Source organism: Amia ocellicauda, chromosome 14, assembly GCF_036373705.1.
Source record: "Amia ocellicauda isolate fAmiCal2 chromosome 14, fAmiCal2.hap1, whole genome shotgun sequence".
Taxonomy (NCBI): domain Eukaryota; kingdom Metazoa; phylum Chordata; class Actinopteri; order Amiiformes; family Amiidae; genus Amia; species Amia ocellicauda.
Genome location: NC_089863.1, coordinates 13,435,391 through 13,451,775, shown reverse-complemented (window position 1 = coordinate 13,451,775; position 16,385 = coordinate 13,435,391). Strand labels below are relative to the sequence as shown.

The window sequence follows — 16,385 nt, the reverse complement described above, 5'->3', positions numbered from 1 at the left end:
CGTATGTAATGCTATTGTCACACATGTCAGAAGTTATGTACCAATAAATCATACGAAATATATTATCTCTATACAGGCAGACGTGTTACCCCCTCACACTGGGCTCGTTGCTGTGACACAATGTATCCGTCACTGTGCTGCTGCTCAGTGTCTTGTGTACAAACTGCTCAGCTCGTAACTCTGGTTCATTTTCGTGATTCACTCTGTGTTTTCTCAGGACTCAGATCATATTGGAATAATCAAGTGAGCTCGGTTCGTTTTGTATTAATAAAACACCAGATATTTACATTTTACATGATTAATGCATACCAGAAATGGCAGCATAACTCGTACAATAACAAATACATATGACTACATTGTATCATTTACTGTATATTTCCTATACACGTGTGTAAATTTGAATTTGTAAATTCCAATATGCTTTGAACTGTACTATAGTTTTGCACTTTGTATTGCTCTTATTTGTAAGTCGCCCTGGATAAGGATGTCTGCCAATAAATAAATAATAATAATAATGACGGCAATACTTAATGTATTCTAACACATTTGACTACTTCTGATACAACCAAATAATGCATGGGTGCGTTCACTTTGTGCACAGATTTGACCAGCAAAGCAATTCATTTTTATAATTGTCTGAACAGTGACGCATCCAGCTGTCTATTTAAACACACTGTATTCAGTTATACAGACCACAACAATAGGCTGCTATACTTGTGAATATTATAATCAGCGTTGCGCTGACGAATGGTGATTGTTTTGCCGATATAAAAATATACAATAACACAGTAGTGTGACTCTCCTAAATATCCATCTCGGAGTATTTTTCCTGCTACTGCCATGAATTTAAATGTGGAGATGATCGCACTTGTACAGACCCATCCAGAGTGTTGGTCCGGGTCTGCTCTCCGGATCCACAGGCTTCTGTAGCGTCTCGTCCACAGGGCCACAGCGCTCTTGCCCGCAGTCTCTGTTTCTGTGTGAATGGGTCCTTGCTGGTAATTTTCCAGCATTGAAACCCAGTGTGAATGGGGGGCAATGGGAAACATTTTTTTGCTGGCATTTCAGTGTGAATGGGGCTTATCACATCTACAGTAGTTGACATTCACACAATCTATAAGGTTTCCAGTATAGGGACAATTAAAAATAATAATAATTTATTTAATTTATCATAACCACAGATTATTTCAGTATAGCACCCAGCTGTCATCAGCAGCATCATATCTCCTGTGTTTACTTCCTAGTGTAAATACTCTGTTTTTGTGTGGAGCTGTCAAACTTTCCTCTTTCCTCTTTTTTATCCAACTTAAATATCTGAGACCATTTTAATATTACAATAATAGTAGAATGGGGGGATCCATGGGCGTTACCAGATATTTTATGTCATGTGACGCCACTTGTTTATTATTCCTACGTCATATCCGGACAGAAGTGTACACCCATATCGCCCTAATCCTCCACGATGACCCCCCCCCTCTCCTTCTCTCCTTCTCTCACCCCTAGCCCCCCTCCCTCCACAAACGCAGCTTAGTTCTGCATGCCTTTGTTCTTGTCCGAGAGTGTGAATGTTTCAGGTACTGTGTGCTGTGACCCCCCCCAAAATAAAAAATACATAGTTTTAAGTTAGAATAGCTACATTGTTTCAGTAATTGTTATCTCTCGCTCTCTCTCTCTGTCTATCTTGTAATTAGTTCATTCTTTTTTTAGTTAAATACCTTCTAGTAAAGGCCTCCTAACTCTCTTAAAAGTTCATAAGATTTAAACTCTCCTTCCTCCAGAGCCGCTCCTTCTCATCCCTGGCCCCTAAATGGTGGAACGACCTGCCCACCAAAGTCAAAACCTCATTCCGGCGCTTACTCAAGATGCATCTTTTCAGACAGTACTTGTAATATTAGTCCTCTGTCCCTGCTAGATAGCAATTCAGTTTTATTATGCTCCTCGCATTCTTTATTGTTTTCCTCCTTGCTCCCTTTCCCGTAGCCCTTGTCTGTAACCCTACATCTTGACAGCACTTAGCTTTCACCGTCCAGGATGTAGGACCTCACTTACTGTACTTGTGTAAATGTAAATTGGAATTTGTAAAATGTATTTTGAATTGCTGTTTTAGCTAAATTGAATTTGTAATGATTGATGCCTTGTACTTCTCTGTATTTTTGCACTTTGTTTGCACTTATGTTGTAAGTCGCCCTGGATAAGGGCGTCTGCCAAGAAATAAAAATAAATAAATAAATAAATAAATAAATAAATAATAATAATAATAATAATAATAATAATAATAATAATAATAATAACATAAGATATTGTTCAATTTCTTAGCAATCCCTTATCCTGGCTTACAAATGTTACAATATACCACATTATTTCTTACATTCTTAATATTTAGACCTCATTAAATTACTCTAGCAATCTAAGTAAAGTCCTTAGGGTGAAAGTTTTTTTTTAATTTATTTCAGCTCTATCGCTCTCCCTCTCTCTCTCTCTCTCTCTCACACACACAAAACGCATAACGTGAAGTCTGAGTTTAAAATGAATGCTTGGGGGTTAAGGTCTGTGTGATCTCCCTCAATGTGACGTGGCTCACAACGAGGGGGGGTGTATGGGTGTGAGTGGGGTGGGGGTTTTATGCTAATAGCCCCCTAGAGACAGATAGGGGTCTGACCACTTGGTGAAATCAAAATAGTCTAATCCTTTTAACAGATATAATTTATCAAACGTGTATCAAAACTCCAAATAACTATTTTGTTTGATCTAAACGCTTTCTGATTAGTGGCTACACATTTTGATACCAAACACGCCTGTGTCCCATCAATAACCTGGGCTGGACCAGGAATTTATTTTAAAACATCCCGAGGCTTAGATAAAGCCGTTGTTGAAATAATGATTTTAAAATGCTAAACATCCTAGGCTCTGTCTTTAGACTTAAAAGCTAAAACAGATTCCCTAAAACAGTGAACAGAAATAAAACTGTTAGCTAGAAGTCTGGGGTATATAGTTTTATAGTCCTTTTCTTTGAGCTAGGGATAATTGCTAGCTTGAATAAACTGTTGAAATAGTCTTAGATCGAGCTTCTATAGGTCTAGCTGTTTTATTTAATTAATTTTAAAAGTTTTTTACTTAGCCGCTGACATAAAACATTTTTTTTTTTTTAACCAAAAGGTTTTTACTAATGGCCGCTACCGGGCACCGAGCCAGGGAGAATTTGAATTATGCCCCGGAGAGAGCTGATTGTGGGGTGTTTTTAACAAGGCGACTGGGGGTGTCCCAGAAAAATGACCCCCATTGCAGATTCATTCATTCCCGAGTGAAGTGAAGTGAAGACCTCTGCTACTGAAGAGCTACAATGGCCGGAAACAGCATCACGAACTTTGACTTGAACTAATTTTTCGGTAAGTCTTCAGATTCATTTCATTGTTGCGGCATGCATTATACTCATGTTTTGTAAATAAGGCTATAACATCTGTTTTAAGAACTGTAACCTTGTTTTACAGACAGTCAACAATCTTTAATACCCAACGCGGAGGCAATCATTTGGAATGGCTCTGTGATTAATGAAGGTATGCTTTAACTGTTTGTATAGGCGCGTGTGTGTTGCTGTGCGTTGCTGTGCATTGGTGTGTGTTGCTGTGTTTGTGCTTTAAGGTAGCTGTTATATATATGTGTGTGTTAATGTTTTATGATTTAATTACACAGAGGCTGCCAAAAGGTTCGCTGTTATCGAGGAACCGAGAGAAGCTTACCATGCCTATACGAGAGATCTGCAGACTACGTAAGAACTAAATTATCTTGCATCACATTATCGGTACTTATTTGTCCCCATTTATAAAGCGGGGTCTTTCATTGGTGCAATCTATGTGGAGTACATTACTCGAGGGTCCAACTGTAATTTTTAAAACTTATTATTTTTTAACAGCTGTAAGAAACATGGTCCTAGACAATGAGAGACCGTCCACTTCCAGAACGTGTTTTGTTTTACTGTCAAGAGCAAGTGACTTTCAAGAGGCTGAAAAACATAAGAAAAGACTATTCGCTGAGGGTAAGTAATGTCTTTCAAACTTTAAGTCTTAAAAGGGGTTTGTTTATTTGTACCGCTGAGGGTTGATGGGTATTTTTTGGGGGGCGTGGGAGGGTGTGTGAGTCTGTTTCGTGGAATGCTATATGCAATACTTTTTTCTTCTCCCATCCCAAGACTCGTGGGACAGTCATTCCGTCTGATCTTTTACGGGCGATTACTCCGTTTAACTGGGATCAAACCCCAACGCCGACTAGATCACTGAGAGGAACCCCATCGATATACCTGGAGACACCTCCCCACCAGCATGGATCACCGCTAGCTGAGGCTGATTCACCCCTCAACGCCAGGCTGGTTTCAACCGCGTTCAGTCCGCCCCGTTACCGAACGCTGAGAGGTACCCCACGGCCGGTCCTGGAGACTCCTCAACACCCGCTTGGACTGCCGCTAGTCGAGCTACTTCACCCCTCAACGCCAGTCCAATTTCAACGTCACTCTACCCCCCCGCGATCCTGTATCCAAGATATGGGAGCAGTATGCCAGATTACCACCAAGTTCTTTTGGGTCTCTGCTCCCGAGTCTACGTTCGACCCCTTCAAACCCCAGACGGTATGCGGCGATCGGGGGAGATCTACTGAACCACCAACCCTATAGACCCTTGCCGGTAGAAGACCTCCCGGAGATAATCCCACAAGTGGCGTGTGAGTTGCTATTGGGTGTACTAGAAAATCAAAGAATTGTGATACATGCACAAAACCTGGCTATAGAGGGTCAAAACATTATTATTAATACTGTTAATAATGCAATAGATCGTATTTAATGTTTTATTAGCTGCAAAACGACTCAAAAGTGTGGGATGTTGTGTAAAATAAATAAATGAATGAATAAACAAAAATGTCTGGACATGGTAAAAGAGCTCACGACCAGAATGATTATGACCGAGCTCAGTCCCCAAAAAGACCATACAGAGAGAATGGAACCGTTCATGTCGAGAACTCGGCGAGCAATCCATTAAACCCGGAACTATTGCAAATGGTAAATGATTTAAATAACAGACCCTTACCCCCGATAGTTAAACACCCTGACCCGTCCTGATTTGGTCGAATTGCCGCTGAATCCCGACCTTTTGCAATTTGTTAATGATATAAATAACCTACCCCCGCCAATGTCTCCTATAAAGCCCCGGCCCCCAATACACCCTGATTTACTTGAAATGGTTGATGCTTTGAATGCGATACCCTGTCCAAATTCTGTCCCTGTTACAAATGATTTGTGCCAATTAAGCAGCCGATGCTATAGAGCAGGATCTTGACATTAACCGGTTTGATATCTTTGAAGGTCTTTTAGAGGCTTTAAATGAGACTCGTCAAAAGGGTGGCTTTGCGGGTTGTGGGGGTGATGTGGAGGGTTGTGTTACTGATAAGATTGTAGAGGGCAGGCTCGGTGAGAACACGGGTAGTGAGGGTTTTAGGCAAAATGTTGACAATCCTAAGAGGTTCGTTGATCCAGTGATTATAGATAGACCGGCCTATAACAATTTTGAAATTATGCAGCGTTTTAATTTTGCAGAACTTTTCAATTGTGATAATTATGTTGAAATATTTGTCAACATGATTCCTTACAAAGCATGATAGAGCGGGTGGCTGAAAGGGTTAGACCTCGAGATGTTGTCCTGTTAGAACTGAGGGGTGATGATTTGTTTAACAACCTGTCTGTAATTCTCAGGGGCTCCAACTTAGATGTTGAGGAATTTTTTATTAAAATTGAAGCCTTGGTCCTAGACAACGAGTCTCCATACAGTGTTTGGAATACCTGACCGCCTGGGATAACCTCATGATCAGTCACGCTTTAAACCGCGGGGAGCTCAAAATGGGTCCCTACCACTTTTAGCGAGGTGGCCAGGGTGCGTACCGCTTACGAATTTCCCAGTTGTATTTTCCATGGGTGCCCGCAATGTTTCGATCCAAACACATTTAATCCTGTAACTCAAATACTCTGTGGTGATATGTACTATGATTTTCAGGAACTAATTGAAACTTTAAAAAACACCTATGGTTTGAACATGGTGGTGATTTGGGAACACGAGTGGACAGCCCTGAATCAGCAGGATGAGGGGGTGCGGGGCTTCATGGAAACCTTTGACTTTCCAGAATGTCTCGAACCCCGGGAGGCATTATTTGGGGGCCGGACCAACGCCATCTGTTTACATTATGAGGTAAAGTCAGGGGAGAGAGTAGATTACTATGACTTCACTAGCTTGTACCTGTTTGTCAACAAGACCAAAATGTATCCCTTGGGACATCCAAACATTATTTATCATGACTTTCTCAACATCAGTCATTACTTTGGTTTGATCAAATTGAACGTATACCTGCCCAGAGGTCTCTTCTTGCCTGTGTTGCCTTACAGGTGCTCGGGAAAATTGATGTTCCCTCTGTGTAGAATGTGTGTGAAAACTGAATATCAGACGATCTCTTGTCCGTACAGCGATGAAGAGAGGGCGCTGACAGGGGTCTGGTGTAGCGCTGAGCTTGACAAAGCGGTGGAAAAATGTTACAGAGTCGGTAAGGTGTATGAGGTTTGGCATTATTCTGAAAAATCTGATACTCTTTTTGCCGATTACATTATGACCCACCTGAAAGGGAAGCAGGAGGCCTCCGGCTACCCCTCTTGGTGTGCTGACGACACGGACAAAGAGCGTTACGTTCAGCAATATTTTGAAAAGGAAGGGATTCGGCTGGATCCGGGTAGCATAACGGTAAACCCGGCTAAAAGACAGATGTCCAAACTAATATTAAGCAGTCTGTGGGGTAAGTTTGGGGAGAGAAATTACCGTCTAAATACCACCTTGATTAAAAGCCCTGAACAGTTTATAGAATCCATGTTTTCCAAAGAACACGATGTAGCCCACTTTCAATTCATAAATGACCGAGTGTTTGTTTCAGGGGGACCAAATACTTACGCGTACAGAACAGCTGTTGGTAAGACATGTATGAAAGTTAAGGGGATCACTCTGAACCATTGTAACAACAAAATCATTAACATTAAGTCTCTGATGACCCTGGTCCAAAGTTTTGTAACCGAAAAAGATGCGCCTCCTCGTGAGATTATTACTTCCGGAAACCGAATCTAACGGAATAAAAAGGGTTACAGGTTGGAAAATAGATCACTAAACAAATGGTTCAGGGTGGTGTAGAATAAAGGAGTGTTGATGCCCGACTATAACACTCTACCTTATGGATATTAGCGTTGGTTTTGATAACAGACTTCAGCATCCTTTTTCATGTATTATAGCTGGTCCTTCCAACTCGGGTAAGAGCTATCTTATAAAGAACGTCATAGAAAATGCGGAAGCGACCGTGTCCCAAAATCTCGACAACATAGTGTGGTGCTACTCTTGCTGGCAGCCGCTCTACGATGCTTTGGCAGCGAAAATAAAAAATCTGAAATTTGTACAGGGAGTCCCCGGAGTACCCCCCAAGTCAAACTAATCTAGTGGTCCTTGACGACCTGATGGAACTGGCCAGTGACAATAGCGAGGTGGAAAAAGCCTTCACAAAGTACACTCATCAAAATGAGTTCAAAATTTATTTTTTCAAGGTAAAAAAAGCCACACTTAATTTAAACGCTAATTATATAAATATTTTTAAAAATCCCAGAGATAAACAACAGGTTACCGTCTTGGCTCATCAAATGTACCCCAAACAGACAAAGTTCTTTTTGGAGGCTTTTGAGGACGCTACCAAAAAACCCTACGGGTACTTGCTCACCGACTTAAAAGCACAAACCCTGGAAGACAGAACAGGTTTACCTCCTTGTATCGTTTAACTCTGAAATGAAAGCTATATTAGCCAGGGTTGATTTAAATCAGCATTCCAAAGCCCAATTGTATAGTGCCACGTTACAACGATATCTCCGCCTGGTTCGGCAGGGGGAAAAAGATTACAACACTTTAACTTTAAACATGGCCTCTCAAGAAAACGGGGTTGCGGATGAGGGGACTGTGGCTGATAAGGGTTTTGATGCTCAGCCCACTGTATTTCGGATACCGAGCCTGTTGAGGGTTTTTACTCTGCGCCAGAGGTCGATGTTGTAACCGATGTTTTGAGAAACATGCCTTCCAGAAGCAAAAGAAATGCTGAGTATATCCTGCACAAAATGGTTCAGAAACCGCGGGTAACGGCTTGGAATGAACAGGGTGAATTTGTTTTTAAAGGACAATTGATCAAAGGATCACATATGTTTGTTGAAGAGTGTCACTAGCACTAATAAGATCCCGGCTAGCCGCAGACCTGTAGGATGGAATTCTTTCCTACATGCGATGGCCTGTCTGAACATCCCACAATCAACAGAGCCTAACCAGGAGACACGCCAAAAAATACACATGTGTAAAGAGGGGGAGGCTGGATGGGGAGCTAAAACCCCAACTGCTCATTACTTACCCAGTGCTAAGCGAAGGATCTCAGGATCTAGCACACGTTGGTTTGTTTATTAATAGCCTGTTATTATTATTTGTAAAACAGTGAATGAAGACGAATGTTGTACAAATGTGTTCTTTATAACATGCACCGTGTCTTGTATAATAAGTGTGTTAAATAAATGATTTGCTTCAAAGACTGATTCCTATTTTTCTCCTTAACATGCGTGACATCTTTTAAAATCCTCACAAGAGCAGCCAGTCTGTATACAAGGGTTGTTAGATCCATAAGTAACAGGTATATAATGGGCAGGATACATTGTCCTGACAAACTTTTTTTATCATTCAGTTCTAAATCATCGCTGTACAGAGTCATAATGTCTGGGTATGTTCGGCCTTTAGCTCTATGATATAAAAAACACACAATGTTGGCCACAAATGGTGGTCTGCAGACTCTGTACTTGATGCCCGTTGTAAAGGGTTTCTTGATAGTTGTTGAGCAAAAAGTTATGGATCCTCCGGGGGAAAGGTCTGAAATCTGGGGGGTGACCATAGGAATCAAAACATTCACCACGTTGCATCTCCCTTAGATAAATAGCCAACCAGTGTTCTCCAGGCATATTTTTAGGGTGAGTATTGATTATGTACATTGCGGGTAAATTCTTGATCTTAAATTTAGGCAGCTGGTCAGAAGCATAGATGCCTTGAAACAGTTTGCGGGTACATGCTGTAGCCGTCATGAGGTTGTATACGTCCCAGGGCACCGCTGGTTTGAATACTAAGGCCAGGTTTTGACACAATGTACACTCGGTTTTTAATAGGATTGTAATATAACTTGAGGGAGGGGGTCCTGTCTGAGAACTGCTTATTCACATCTCATCTAATATTTTATCCACGCTGTCGTAATAACCTCCTTATATCGTGAATGACCATTGACTCTTTTTAACATGATCAAAAACTGAGAAGTTGGCATCCTTATCTTGTAAAATAGACCAAGTGTAAGGATACTGTATTTCCGCCAAACCCACTTCCCACGAACCCCTTAGATCTATAGATTTTCCAAATTGCACTGTGTAACTGGAAATTTCATTTTTAGGATATATATCGAGAGAGGAGTTACTGGGTAGAGTCACGTAGAAGCCGCCTGATTCCATCCTGAGAAACGAAAGTAATGCCCCCCACCATGTCTCTTCAACAGATTCTGAAATTCTCTGTTGAGAATCTCTTTTCCTTTATCAGTCTGCAGTTTTTTAGGACACCGACCCTGGGCCAATATATCCTCAAAGACCCTTGTCACCACACTACCTGTTTAATTGAGCAGAATGCGGATCCATGCGTATTTCGATAACACAACGATGCACATCAACATACGTTTATGACCATTGTTATGTTTTGATAAATTTGACATATCAACTAGATCCATCTGCCATTGTGAGTCTATGTCAGTCACATAGACACGATTTATTTTAAAGTAAATTCTGAGCAGTTTATGTAGAGTATAGGCGTCTTGTTCCCTTAGCCATTCTGAAACAACCTCATCCTTAGCCTTAACCCCGGCCTCAGCGAGTCCTCTGTGAAAACCTTTCTTACCAGCCAAACCACCAGCCTTGGCCGGGTTGTAGTACAGATCCTTCATCTGCGGAGCTTGCAGAGTCATTCTGTCAGATCACACGACACAATGAGCAAAGTTTATATACATGGTTTTTTTATTCAATTTCAGGTGAACAAACACCTCTTTTTAGACAATTGAGAAAAGTATAACATACACAACAATTTTATCTATGGTCCAAACAAAAAGAAATCAGATGATTGGTTACTTGTTCTATATCGACAACAATATGTTTTTTTATCTTGTAGGCACACACATCGGTTGCATACACAAATAAAACAACAATATGGGCTATTTTAAAAGTAAACAAAGGTTTGTTAAACATGATCAGTAAAAGTTCATACAGATGATGATGAAAAGGACTAACATCCTTCTGGGCGCCCTCGACCATCTCACTCCAGTTTTCGTACCCCCCAGTATCTGTTATGGCGGCCATTAACTTTTCCAGGTTTGAAAGCTGGTCCTCATCTACGGTTAAATCTGTAGAGAAAAGGCTCGCGTTGGCTACTTTTTTGTCAAGCACATGGTGTAATAGAGCTCTCAGGCTATCCACCGAGCGTTGATGGCAGATCCAGTTGCAGAAGCAGTCCAGAACATTTCCCATCTTCCAGGTCCCTCAGTTCAGGTTAGAGTCTGAATCGGTAGCATGGAGATCAAATTATTTGCAGGTCTCAGCTTTAACTTCTTTACGGAAGAAATACTCTTTTAGCTTTCTGGCGTTTTTTCTACTCGGCTCATCCAGGTCATTGAATAGCTGATCAAGTTTCTCTTTTATATACGGTTCATTTTTCAGCTCCAGCAAAATCTCATCTATGATTTTCTGGACTTGCCCGGGGGTGGCCCGCAGATGGGAGTAAGATAGTGCCTTGATTAGCGCCGGCTTCAGCCACAGTTTGTTCAGTCTTCTGTAAAACACATCGAAATAGAATTGGAAATAATAGGCATCTGGTTCAAACAGACAGCTGTGCCTCAGCTGGCTGGGGTGATTCACTTCACAACCCTGACAGACTGATTTCAGGGTTCGGTCGATGAGAGCCTGCAGAATATACACCAGGGCACTTTTAACAACTCTGCTTACATCGACCCGCACGCCGGGCATAAATCCTTCGTCTTCATCACGCCCCTGGGACGGTTCACTGCTTATTGGGTCACTCGGCGGGCTGTAGGTTGTTTCTACAACCGCTGGACCCCCCCCATTCTGAGACGAGTCAGAAATAGACAGTGCAGCAAAAGCAGAACCGTTCAGGATCTCCTGAGCCTGTGCATCCCAGAGACTAGCTTCGACATCCATCGCAAAGCATCCTGTTTCATCTTGCAGAATCGGGGGTTGAGGTCCTGGAGGGCGGCCGCAGTCAGAGGTTTCAGGCATGTATACAAAATCGGGTGAATAGAACCAAGGTAGATCCATTCTCTTTAAGCCTTGATCGGAGTGTTGCACTTTTTATATGGTCTCTTCACTACGTCACAATAGCCCGCCTTCTTAGAAGAGAGTGGCCCCTGCGGCTCCGGCCCCACAACCAAACCCCCACAAGTCATCTGTTTCAGCGTCATCACCGTCCTTCAAGGGGGAAATATAATCCATAATCCAACATAGTCTAATTTTAATAGAGTCCATTTCAACACATTTGATCAAGGTATCAAAACCTTCATTTATATCGGTTATGACATCTTTCAAGAACGGCCAGCCAGTACCATCAAAAACTATTTCAGTAACCTGTTTTTCTTGCTCCAATGCAACATCATCAATAGGGTTTGTAATAACGGTCCACCTAAACAACAACTTGCGGTCATCAGTCATAGTTAGACTCTTAACAACTCTTCCGGAACACAGAAAGCTTTCCCATTCACAACTTTCAAAGCCCTGTCTCGTAGGCATCGTTTCTCTAGACCACTCATGCAATGCTTCTAGCGCCTTATCCACATGTCCAACATCTCTCCAGACGGTTACCTTCAGCCAGTCCTCATAAGAGTATTCAATTGCTTTCTCAAAAGGTTCCGATATAACATCCTTCTCACCCAAAGCGAAAAGCTCCACAACGACACAACCCAGATCCCTTTTAAAGCGGTAACCTTGTTGCTCACCACCAGTCAGTAGCCAAGACCGCTCTATCTTCAAATTGGTGAGCAAAGGAACCCTAGCACGGGTTTTTTTTATCACAGGGTTTCACGTTGACATTGTTGGACATTTTGAAAAGGTTGGATTGTTTCAAGCGATGAGAAATAAAGTCGTGTTTTGTAGTGCTGAATCTTAAATAGAGAGGAGATTTTCTGGGGAGGGATCATGGGGGGATTACACTTCCGGGCTAGAAGGAGGGGGGTGAGTCGATAGATGAAGTGGGGTCATCGTTATTATTATTATTATTTTATTTTTTTATTTCTTGGCAGACGCCCTTATCCAGGGCGACTTACAACAAAAGTGCAAACAAAGTGCAAAAATACAGTGAAGTACAAGGCATCAATCATTACAAATTCAATTTAGCTAAAACAGCAATTCAAAATAATACATTTTGCAATCGTGGGGGATTAGGGTGATATGGGTGCACACTTCAGTCCGGATATGACGTAGGAATAATAAACAAGTGACGTCACATGCCATAAAATATCTGGCAATGCCTAATAATTATTACAGCAGCTCCTACAACCACATTAGTTAAGTTGTTAGGTTAATGATGGCAGTTATTAATCTTCTTTACTTAATTCATGTTTTACCAATAAACCATCATAACCATATATTTGTAATTATTTTAATAGAATCATTAGGAACAATTCCTATGGTCATTATTATTATTATTATTATTATTATTATTATTATTATTATTATTATTATTATTATTATTATTATTTCTCTAATAATTCCATCCAACATTGCCATTGTCCTTATTTGTATTTTACTCATTAAGGGTAAATAAACCTTCATCGTTAATTATAGATTACAGAATTAAATCCTTATTTTACAAAAGCTAAGCCTGTACAAATATCTTTTTATGAACATTATTAACAATTTCCCAACAGTTAGAACCAAAGTGGCACTGTGCTAAAGCCAAATCACCAAATAGACTTATTATGCTATAAACCTTTTTAACTAGAGCAAATATGTATTATTTGTTCATTACAAAGAATTGGCTTTGTTACCACATAAGAGTGTAGAACTAGGTTTTTCACACTATTCCCATATACAATAATACAATACACCCTAATAATATTATTAAATGCACTTTGCTGTGGCATAAAACAAGACAATAACAGAAAATCTAAGAACAATTATAAGTAATAGAATAAAAATGAGTCTCAGACTTAAAAGACTCAATACTATCATATGATCTAATATGAATTGGCAGACTATTCCAAAGGCGAGGGGCTGCAACAGAAAAGGCATGATCCCCTTTAGGGACACTTAAAAGCAAACTTTGTAAAGATCTTAAAAGTCTAGCGGTTTGATGTTGATGTAAGAGATCTAAAATATACTCTGGTGCCAGTCCATGTAAACCCTTAAAAACCATTAAAAGTACCTTAAATTGAACCCTGTATTTAACTGGAAGCCAATGCAAAGAGGCTAAAATATGAGAAATACTTGTGTGCTTCCTGTAAAAAGTCTAGCCCCTGCATTTTGCACTAACTGTAAGCGTGATAATAAAGTATTTGATATCCCCAAATACAAAGAATTACAATTATCTAGTCATGCATGAATAACAATCTCCAGATTTCTGAATGAAAGAAGATGTTTAATTTTAACAATGGCCCTAAGCTGAAGTTGTAGTAGAACACTTGCATTTACTTATAAGGTAGCTCACTTAGTTCAGTCCCTTACACTGTTTTATTTATTTATTTCCTGTGAGAGGGCTGTCTGAGGTGAGCACAGGAAACATAGGCCACAGACAATTTCACACCCCCACACCTCCCCTTTCCTGGTCCTTCCTCTCTCTGACTGAGTATTTCAGTTTGTGAAAATACTATATTCATAAAGTTTCACTTAACTTGACATGACTATGTCTCATTCAGTTATTCATATATTTCACATTGTTATACCATAAGGAAATTCCTTTTTGTCCCTCATATTCTATTCAGTCACCATCAGAAACTCTTGTGGTGAATGTGGCAGCACAATCCTTTCATACATACCAAACTTCCCTTTCTTAGCTTTTTAAGCCTTTTCAATTCTCAAACCCTGCATGGTTAACATCACTCTGTCATCCCAACAGCTGTTCTTTCTCCTATCTCTAATGTCTTATGAGAAATGTAGTTTCTCCTAATGTATATGTATTATTACTATTTATACATATATTTCACTCCACTATTTTAGCTTATGAATTAAAATATTCACTTCACATTTTTTTTAGGAAAGTAAGCCTTATTATTGATCTCAATAATGATTCCCATATTTCTAGGAAACCTTCTCCGAATTATTGCAGTTTCCTCAGATTCCTAATGTTTCTATTTTGTCGAAACTCAATTTTTCATTTTTTTTCTTACTTGTCTCCTTTAAATTATTTAATATCATTTGAGCTCACTTATTGTAAACTTGTAATCTAATGCTTCTACGGCACCCTTAAAATTGTTACCCTCTACCCTCTCAAAATCAGGGCCTAATCTAGCCTTTCATTTCCATTAATTTGACTTTACAGAATTTGTCCATAACATGATGTTTAACAAAAAATCTTACTGTGGGGACACCATGACTATTTATCTATTATTATTATTATTATTATTATTATTATTATTATTATTATTATTATTATTATTATTATTGATATGTGAATTCAATGTTTATTTCGTATTACTTTAACATTTTTTTTTTAAATAGAATCATATTCTATCTTTCTTATTTCTGATGCCTTAGGCACTCTGTATACAGTTAAATGTTTAGATGCTCTTGAATCTGATGTTAGTCTTAATCTGTGCTATGGACAATATTAAAAATACGATACATCCAAAACAGACACAAAGTACATACACATTGATATCCAAAGATAATTCAGATATCAGATTTCTTGCATATTTATTGACCCTGCAGTGTCTCAAACAGCCCTTATCATGTTCTATTTATGTATTATTTTATTTATTTATGAAGCTTCATATTATTTAGAATAAAATCTAATCTCTCAAGCCATTGATCCATGGTGATCTTCTCTTCATTCTTATTATTCTGACAAAGACTTATGGAAACTTTGTCAGTTTTATCTTGTGTTTCCTTGATTTCACTGCTCTCTATGAGTCTCCATCCCGAGTGCAACTGCACATCAGGCACCCACTCCCTTTACCTTTCCACTCCACTTTTCCGGTCCTACATTAAGCCTTGAGCTTCTCAACCTCGACACGCAACTCGCACAATTGCATATGTTGTTCGTCTTTCAACACTTAACTTCTATCCTTCAGACTTTCATTCACATTCACATTATTATGATTCCTTTATCTGTTTTATCAAATTTCTCCTTATTCCAACAATTTCTATGAGTCTGTGGAAGCCATGTGTGTTCAAATTGTTCCTTTCACTGAATACCATATTTCTAGAGTCATCATGCACTATCCTACTGAGATGGGTACAGCTGTTGCCTTGATGATGTTTAATATGTGAGGGCTTTCCTTGTTATACAAATATTTACATATTCATGAATAGTTTGGCTGCAGTAACCAGTAACTTTAACTTCCCTATTTAATCTTTAACTAAAGAGCCCAGTAAACCTGTTATACAAGAATTCCATTACATTTATTTTGTACAGCAATACAGAGATAAAAGGGGCAAGATACACCACACAAGATACTTCAGGCAACCACACAAAACATCATAATGCACTGCATTACCATTAGCATTAGTCTTTGCCACATAAACAGATCAGATTAGAAATTAGAAATTAGAAATTTCTTCATAAATCTGATTGCTGTGGAAATCTCCTTCATGACCGAGACAGGCACGAGTCTGGGTGAAGTCAGGGCTGAATTCCTCGGCTTCTTGCGATTCCTGCAGCCTGTCTGCCCCTTTGTTGACAAGGAGAGGAAGGGAAGATAATAGCTGAGACTGAAACCACATCAGTCAGGGACACAAAACACCTGGCATCAGGGGGCTACAGGAGTCTTGGAGTTTTTCACCATCAGTTTTGTATCATTAATTACTTAGAAGCTTAAAATTAACAAATCCCCAACCACTCTGTTAATGGCAGGGGTCTCTGGTGAAGGAAATCAAATATCTGACTCCATCCAACACAGATTTTCAAATGCCCAATCAGTTGCACCGCACCAGTGGGGCATCTCGGAACTATAGGATTTTACTAACTTGTAATATTAGTCCTTTTTAATCCCAGTTAGATAGCACTTCATAGCATTTTATCATGCTTTGTGCATTATTGATTGTTTTC

At 39.7% G+C, this 16,385-nt stretch overlaps 1 protein-coding gene across 1 annotated transcript in view; it reads right to left on the bottom strand.

Moving 5' to 3' along the window:
• LOC136767282 (zinc finger protein ZFP2-like) overlaps positions 1 to 16,385 on the bottom strand; it is a 150,366-nt gene that overhangs the window by 92,764 nt on the left and 41,217 nt on the right. The gene's annotated exons all lie outside the window — the stretch shown is intronic.